General features: G+C 38.5%; 1 non-coding gene across 1 annotated transcript; it reads left to right on the plus strand.

The window, feature by feature from the left end:
• The first annotated feature begins 7,956 nt into the window (after positions 1 to 7,956).
• On the plus strand, positions 7,957 to 8,076 carry LOC131234076 (U5 spliceosomal RNA). Its single transcript, XR_009165489.1, has one exon. It is a non-coding gene; the product is annotated as a U5 spliceosomal RNA (small nuclear RNA).

An 8,076-nucleotide genomic window follows, 5' to 3' on the forward strand; every position in this document is an offset into this window, starting at 1 on the left:
CCCTACCAAATGATGAAGTAATGATTTATGTGTACCTATTTATCTGTTCCCTCAAATTATTCAAGTAGGCCTACCGTATTTGTTCTAGTGAGTATCAACTCTAGTTAAGAATGAAGTACGGTCCGAAGCTAGCAACAGCCCTTCCCGATGCTCACTTTGAGACGTTTAATGGGCTGGTTCTGTTAGCAGGCCCGGGTAGCTACCAATGTATTTTCAGTGCTCAGGCGAGGCAGTAACTGGCCCCGGTCTCTATTAAGCTCATTTATTCGGTTGTTGGGACTGAAATTCAACTTGCGAACAATCTTTATAAGAGCCCACCGTGGCTTATTTGAAAATCCAGTCCCTACATCAGATTGTGCCAATTCATGTTAGGACATGAACTTAAAATAAGGAAAGCAGATTGGGTGGTGACTGTAACACAGCTAGGTGGTGTTAGGCGTTGTGGGGCCCACAATGGTGTATAAAACGGCGTTGTGGGGCCCACAATGGTGTATGTGTTTTATATCAAATGAAGTGAATCTGCTAATAAGCTAATTTTAGGAGATGAGCCCAAGGTGTTGTGGGTAGGTGGTGTTAGGCGTTGTAGGGCCCACAATGGTGTATGTGTTTTATATCAAATTGTGTATGTGTTTTATATCAAATGAAGCGAATCTGCTAATAAGCTAATTTTAGGATATGAGCCCAAGGTGTTGTGGGGCCCACAATGGTGTATGTGTTTTATATGGTGTATGTGTTTTATATCAAATGAAGCAAACCTGCTATATGTGTTTTATATGGTGAATGTTTTTTTATATCAAATGAAGCAAACAAATGAAAAGTGGACCAAGTTTTAGAGAAGCAGATTGAAGCAAATTGACCAGAAAATAAGATATTGAAAAATCAAATGGACCATTCGGCAAAAGGCAGTGGAGGATTGAACATCTACCATTGAAGCCCTTTTGGATGTCATAGAAGTTTTAGATCAATATGATATTTGTTTTTCCTCTTCATCCATGTATGAGAGGAGGATTGGACGCCTACCATTGAAGCCCACTTTGGATGTCATGGAAGTTTTGGATTAATATGATATTTGTTTTTCTTCTTCATCTAGGTCTATGTGACATTGTGAACAAATTAGATGAAAAATAAACGTCATGGTGGGCCCTATGAATGTTTTAACGATGACAATCATTGTTCACACTTCTATTTTTGGTGTGGACAACTTGAGCTTTGGATATGACTCATTTTTGGGCTCATGATCTAAAATGATATCTCTAAATAGATGAATAGTGTGGATATAATTAATACATTGTGGGGCCAATGTAACTTTGATCTCATTTGAACCCGGAGCTTGAGGAGCGTCAAAGATAGTATTCTAGTGACATGTACCGACACTAGCCAGGTCGGTGGTGTGTGATACACCAGCCAAACCATTTCCAAATTTAGGGGATGACCCTAAACATTAAGCAAATCTCATAGCTAATTTTAAGGGATGAGTCCAAAAATGAATCAAATCCAAAGCTCAAGTGGACCAAACTGCACCATTGAAGCAATCCCAAAACTTTTGTGCCCTTAAAAAGTTTTTAATGATAGTTGTTCAATCTATTGTCTCCAGTGTCATGGTCCACATGAGCTTTTCATCTACTTCAGATTTGGGCACATGCCCTAAAATAAGATGACAAAAATAGATGAATGACATGTATAAAAACACATACATCACAATGAGGCCCACAACGGATGGTATTGGGATCACCACCAAATCTGTTTTTGAAAATAAAAGCTGACCTAAAAACTTAAGTTCACCACACCATAACAAAGCAAGGAAAAGTGTGGATGGGGGCTAAAATTACATGTAGATGGCTCATGAGCATTGCATGGAAGCTTGACAGAGTTAAGGAATGATGGTTATATTCTTAAGGATGGGTGATTAGGACCAAATAAAATTTTAGTCAATTAAATCATACAATTACTTAAAACTAATATACAATTAAATTAAGGCAATGTAATATTAAGGCTTTCAAACCAATAATGGGCCAATCACATAGACTATAAATGATACAACTAGTCTATAAATGATATTGTACATGTGTGTAGGATGTTGTCCTACTTAATAACTCATGGTATTCATCCAATCATGCATACATACAATCATCATATAGGCCTAATTAAACAAGTACTCAAAAAAAATCACAAACATAAATATGTATAATAGTTTGGTTTACGTACCTCACTCCCAGTAAATGCACTCAACCCATGATTGTACTAGATTTCACTGTCAGATGTTTTAAATCGGGTTCACCTCTAACCTTTATAATCCTACACAATAACCAGCTCTCTCAGAGACTTACATGGTTTTCTATAGGCTCGTTACAAACTTCCGTTCTACACAAGAACCTACCAAGTGCACACTCCCACTAGAGGCTTCCACAATATACTTTAATTGATTTTCTATTCGCTAACTAACAACTTCGGTTTTAGTCAAAGGATCTACATTTACTCTTGTCAAAGGCTCTCTCGGACACTAATGCATACACATCTGTGTTCGATGACCTAAACAAGGCCTTTGATTTAGGTCCTACATAAGAACTTAATCAAATTTGACAATTCAAACTCTACACTCAATCATATATAAGGAATGAGAGTACGTTGACTCTTACAAATGACAACTTACTTATCGTATTGAGCTCCTTTTATAACGCATTTTTTAGGTTGCTTGATTAATTCTCTCCCTTGCTTCAATCGATTCTCCGATCACAATGCCGATGCGTCAACAATGCTTCACCTCCAAAAGCAACCATCTTACTTGTGATGCTCCTTTCGGTGATTAAAGTGATGAGAGGTTGATGAATTTTACTACAATTAGTATAATAGTTGTAATCCTAGGAGATTCACCTAAATGAGTCTTCTAGAGGATTTAGATAATGATATATCCTATAGAGGTTAGGTCCAAACTCTAAAAAATAGTGGAGTTCAAGCACATATTAAAGGTGGAAGTTGTAATCCTTATTTGAATGTTAATTTTAAGGAAAATGACTTAAAACTTATTGATTTAGAAGTATACGATGAGAAATATGATAATGGAATTACTTAAGCTTTTATTACATAAAAAATCATTTAAATGCTCAAAAACTGAATGCTCTATATATAAAGTTCAAGCTTCAACAGTAAAAAATTGGGCAGAAAAAGGATCTGTCAATAGCATTGAGTAAGCCTTTGATGGCATCGAGAAAATCAAATTTTCAAATGAAATATTGCTGGACAATTTACACTCTTCTACTCGATGCCAATGAGTGGTCTTGGATGGCATCGAGATGACCCTTCGATGAGTCCTCGATGCCATCGAGGAATTCAGATAAAAAATCACTATCTACTGTACAAATCTGAGTTACCTACTTGATACCATTGAGGAGATCCTCGATGCCATCGAAGACCTCTCGAGGACTGTTCGATGAAATCGAGTACCACTCGAAAAATTATTGTTTCAGGCATATGGTTTCATAACAGCTTTGCATGTTTTCTAACCTAAATTTTTATATTCTAATTACGCTTATAAGACTAAGGAATACTCGATAAGGTTTACCTATAAGATTAAGGATCATCTAAAGGTTCAAAGGTAGTTTTGAGTTAAAAGTTAGGTTCATCAAGGTACTTCATTTGCATGTTCTTTGTTCCTTGATGCTTATATCATCATGTGTCTTCGGTCTTTAACTTATAAGGGCTCAACCAACTATATGACACATGAATTTACTTGATTGACAAACAAGATGCACAAATTAGTACACTAACAAGGATACCCACCCCTAAGATCTTATTGGGGCTACTAGGTTGATATCGAGTATTTCCATTTCATCCTGGTGGGACTCAACTTATGAATGGGTTGGATGGCATATAAACATCATGGTGTGCCCCTAAAAAGTTTCAGTGGTGGGCGTCCCATCCCATATTTTCCTTTTGTGTGGCTTACTTAGGTCTTCTGTCAGCACTTTTTTTTAGCTCAGTGCCTCAACATAAAGTTGTCACAAATGATGAATGGATTGGATGTGCGTGTACTAAATCAACATAGCATTTTGTTGTTAGAGTTGTCGATGGGTACCTACAAGTGCTCAATGGACCTAACCCAACTTTAATGGATCTTAGTCCCATTTATCACACCTGAAAAAAAAAAAAACAGAAGTTATAGCCAAGTTCAGGTTAGATCCAACTAAATCGGTCAGGTAGGATCTACTCAAGTCTAAGTTAGGTCCAATTAAGTAGAGAGAAGAATGCTCACCTGCGCACCCATTCTCATGAGATGTCGTGAGAACTTTTTTAGAACTCATGTCCCGTGATATGAGTGCAAAATATGAATCATCCATGTGATGTAGTACCCCATGAAACCCCACAGTTTTGAATCAGGGTAAAAGTTAGGCCTCGGGGTTTCATGGGGTGTTGCACCACGTTGACCGTTTAGATTATGGGCTCATATCACAGGAGATGAGTTCTCAAAAAGTTCTCACGAGTTCTCATGAGAATTGGTGTGCAAGTGAGCATTCCTCTCTCTCTCTCCCTCTCCCTATATATATATATATATATATATATATATATATATATATATATATATATATATATATATATATATGTTGGAGTCCTAGATTGGGTGTATTATATGCGTTAATCCCACATATTTAGGCATCTTCCGGCCTTTCTCCTTTTCTGTTATATTTCAAATTCAAAATTGAATTTGATTTATGATAGGAGATAGGGATAAGACCGGATGATATGGTCTCATCCAAACTCCCTTTCTTTCCTATAAAAAGCCATGCGCTCTCTCTCGCATAATGAGATATACAAAATACTGAGAGTATGCGGAGAGAGAAACATTGTGCACGAGAGTCTGTCCATCTTAGCTTGTCCTTGGGACGATCTGATCCATAGATCGCAATCCGGGACCACTATATACCGTAGGATCAGAGGTGTGAATAGTTCCATCTGCTCCAGTAGTAAATAGGTGGGCCGTTGGAGCACCGTTCTTCTGCTTTGTAAAGGTTCTAAACATCGTGTAAACCGTCAGATCTTGAGGGCTCTTGAGGTTCCAAACATCGTGTAGACCGTCAGCTCTGATACCACTGTTGGGAAGCGCGGAAGGTGAGCCCTCAAGATCTGACGGTCTACACGATGTTTGGAACCTTTACAAGCCATCAAACGTATATTCCACTATCTCAGAGGAACAAAAGACCTAATGTTGTGTTATGAAGGAACAAGCCTCGAGCTCAAAGGATATTCAGATGCTGCTTGGGGTAATGACGCCGACGAGGGAAAGTCTACTTCAGGATATGTATTTTTACTCGGAGGAGGAGCTATCTCATGGTCGAGTAAGAAACAGACATCCACAGCTCTTTCATCTATGGAGGCCGAGTACATTGCATGTTGTGCTGCAGTTCAGGAGTGTGTATGGGTTTGCAGATTTCTATTGAGTCTGGGTGTTGTACCGAGTGTTCGTCAGCCTATATCGCTGAAGATAGACAATATTTCTGCTATTGACTTGGCAAAGGACCCTAAACACCACCAGAAATCTAAGCACATAGAGATCAAGTATCATTACGTCCGTGATCAAGTGAGAGATAAGAAGGTCGCCCTCAGCTACATTCCTACTAAGGAAATGATGACTGATCCCATGACGAAACCTATAGCTAGAGATCTATTTCAGGTTCACGTCAAGCAGATGGGATTAAAGAAAACTTGACTGATGTACTTGTTTTGTAATACCTTTGATCTTTCATTAATGAATATTATATTCCTTTTTATTCAGTATTGAACACTAATATAACTAGGTATGAAGATTATTAGCATTTACCTTAAAATCATGTAGGATTTCTATTTTTTGTCAGCAGGCCGGTCACCCACTCGCACGGGTTAACCAACCTTAAATGTACAAGAGAGATACATTTAGGGCTATGTTTATACATTGAGGTATGAACCTCCCTTTATTGTGAATAATAAAGGATGAGGATATGAGTGAGTCGTATCCGCCTACAATCTTATAAAGATTAAAGATGAGACTGATAAAGTCGAATAACATAATCGCACCATTCCGTTACATGCGATCAATATTATGGCCTGAAATTAAAGCCAGGTTATGAGGTTATGAGATGAGTCGTACCTTATGTAGAATGACCTGCGTATTGTAGACCCAACATTCACCTAATATTGTCTACTTTACGACGTGGATTGTAGCCACGTGCTGGGACCTATTACCTACAGATTGCTTTGATTCGATCTAATCATTGCAACGTGCGAGTAGCCAGTCCCGTAGGTGACTCTTTGTCTCCTTAGCTACCCTCCTCTTATGTATATGAGGATGAGATTGAGTGTTGCTACTTTAGTGTACTATGACGAAAGGTCCTTGATTGGCCAGTCTCAGTTACGCTAGGAAAGCAGCTTGATTAATTCCAAATTACACATCTGCGTGGGGAAGATCCCGTGACAGCTACACCAAGTTTCTAGAACTATAAATCGCACTTGAAGACTTTTCCGCCGGCAGTATCGAGTTATTTTTATTAGACTTTTGCAAACAGTATTTTTCTTAAAAAGCATATATATATATAAGTATTGCTTTGAATTGGTTTTATTCGAAGTTTGTGAAAAATCAAGTTTTCATAATAACTCGATAAGTTGGATAAGTGCGTATGTTGGCCGATTACTCCAGGTCGGGAGTTAACTCCATCCGGTGTGGTCATGCAGACTAGGACAGGCATTGCAAAGCTTGAGTTATTGAGTACTAGTCAAGTGGTCACTTAGTACTTAAGCGCCTGTGAGAAGATTATGGTGATCCACCTGGTCCCACGCCTCTTATTCTTTTGATTGCGATCTTTGATCTTTGATTGTTATTAGGCGAGTTAAATGGACAAATTTATGTGCCTATCCCACAATGTGATTGAGTGGGAGATGTTGAATGTAGGCCGGTGGGGCCCACTGGTGAGCAATCACTAGTGGGTGGGTCCCACATATTTAGGCATCTTCCGGCCTTTCTCCTTTTCTGTTATATTTCAAATTCAAAATTGAATTTGATTTATGATAGGAGATAGGGATAAGACCGGATGATATGGTCTCATCCAAACTCCCTTCCTTTCCTATAAAAAGCCATGCGCTCTCTCTTGCATAATGAGATATACAAAATACTGAGAGTATACGGAGAGAGAAACATTGTGCACGAGAGTCTGTCCATCTTAGCTTGTCCTTGGGACGATCTGATCCATAGATCGCAATCCGGGACCACTATATACCGTAGGATCAGAGGTGTGAATAGTTCCATCTGCTCCAGTAGTAGATAGGCGGGCCGTTGGAGCACCGTTCTTCTGCTTTGTAAAGGTTCCAAACATCGTGTAGACCGTCAGATCTTGAGAGCTCACCTTCTGCGCTTCCCAACATATATATTCTAGAGAAAGAAATGAAATTTCTGAAACCATATACACATACAAGATAACTCGTTCATACACCATGAACATTTAAAAAATCTCAAATGTGTGTGAGATAACCTATCTATTGAGTGGGCCCAACTCTATAATACTTTTATTTGTTCAGGACCTAACTCGAAACCTCCACCCAGTGGGTATCTGAAACTGATTGCATCTTAGTCTAGGTATTTAAAATGTAGACTTGGACCTTGGAAGACCAAATACTATTAGCCTATTAAGTATGAATGACTTGACCCAAACAATAGCTATCTTATAGTTTTAATAACAATATTAGCAATAGGAGTTCCCATCAAGGGATTTTTTTTCCTTTTTATAAGGAAGAAAATGAATGTTTCTACGGGCATCATGTGCCAAGGTTTTCATAAGCGCTAGCAAGCGTGTGTGAAGCAAAGAGAGAGATGATATTCATCTATTTTACTAAGGGAGAAGAGAAAAGTTTAGTCCCACATTGGACAAATAATAGCATATGCATATCCACCCATCCCTTAGAAAATAAGATGAACATAGACAAAAAGATTCACGCAGCCGTGTGGTGAGCACAGAGCGAACTATTATTTCGCCTTTTACTAAAGAATACCGTGTGCTCGCCACTCATAGCGGCATACGCCTATTTTTGCAGGATCTTTCTCTCTTTGAGAAAGGT

Source organism: Magnolia sinica, chromosome 18 (assembly GCF_029962835.1).
Source record: "Magnolia sinica isolate HGM2019 chromosome 18, MsV1, whole genome shotgun sequence".
Lineage (NCBI taxonomy): Eukaryota > Viridiplantae > Streptophyta > Magnoliopsida > Magnoliales > Magnoliaceae > Magnolia > Magnolia sinica.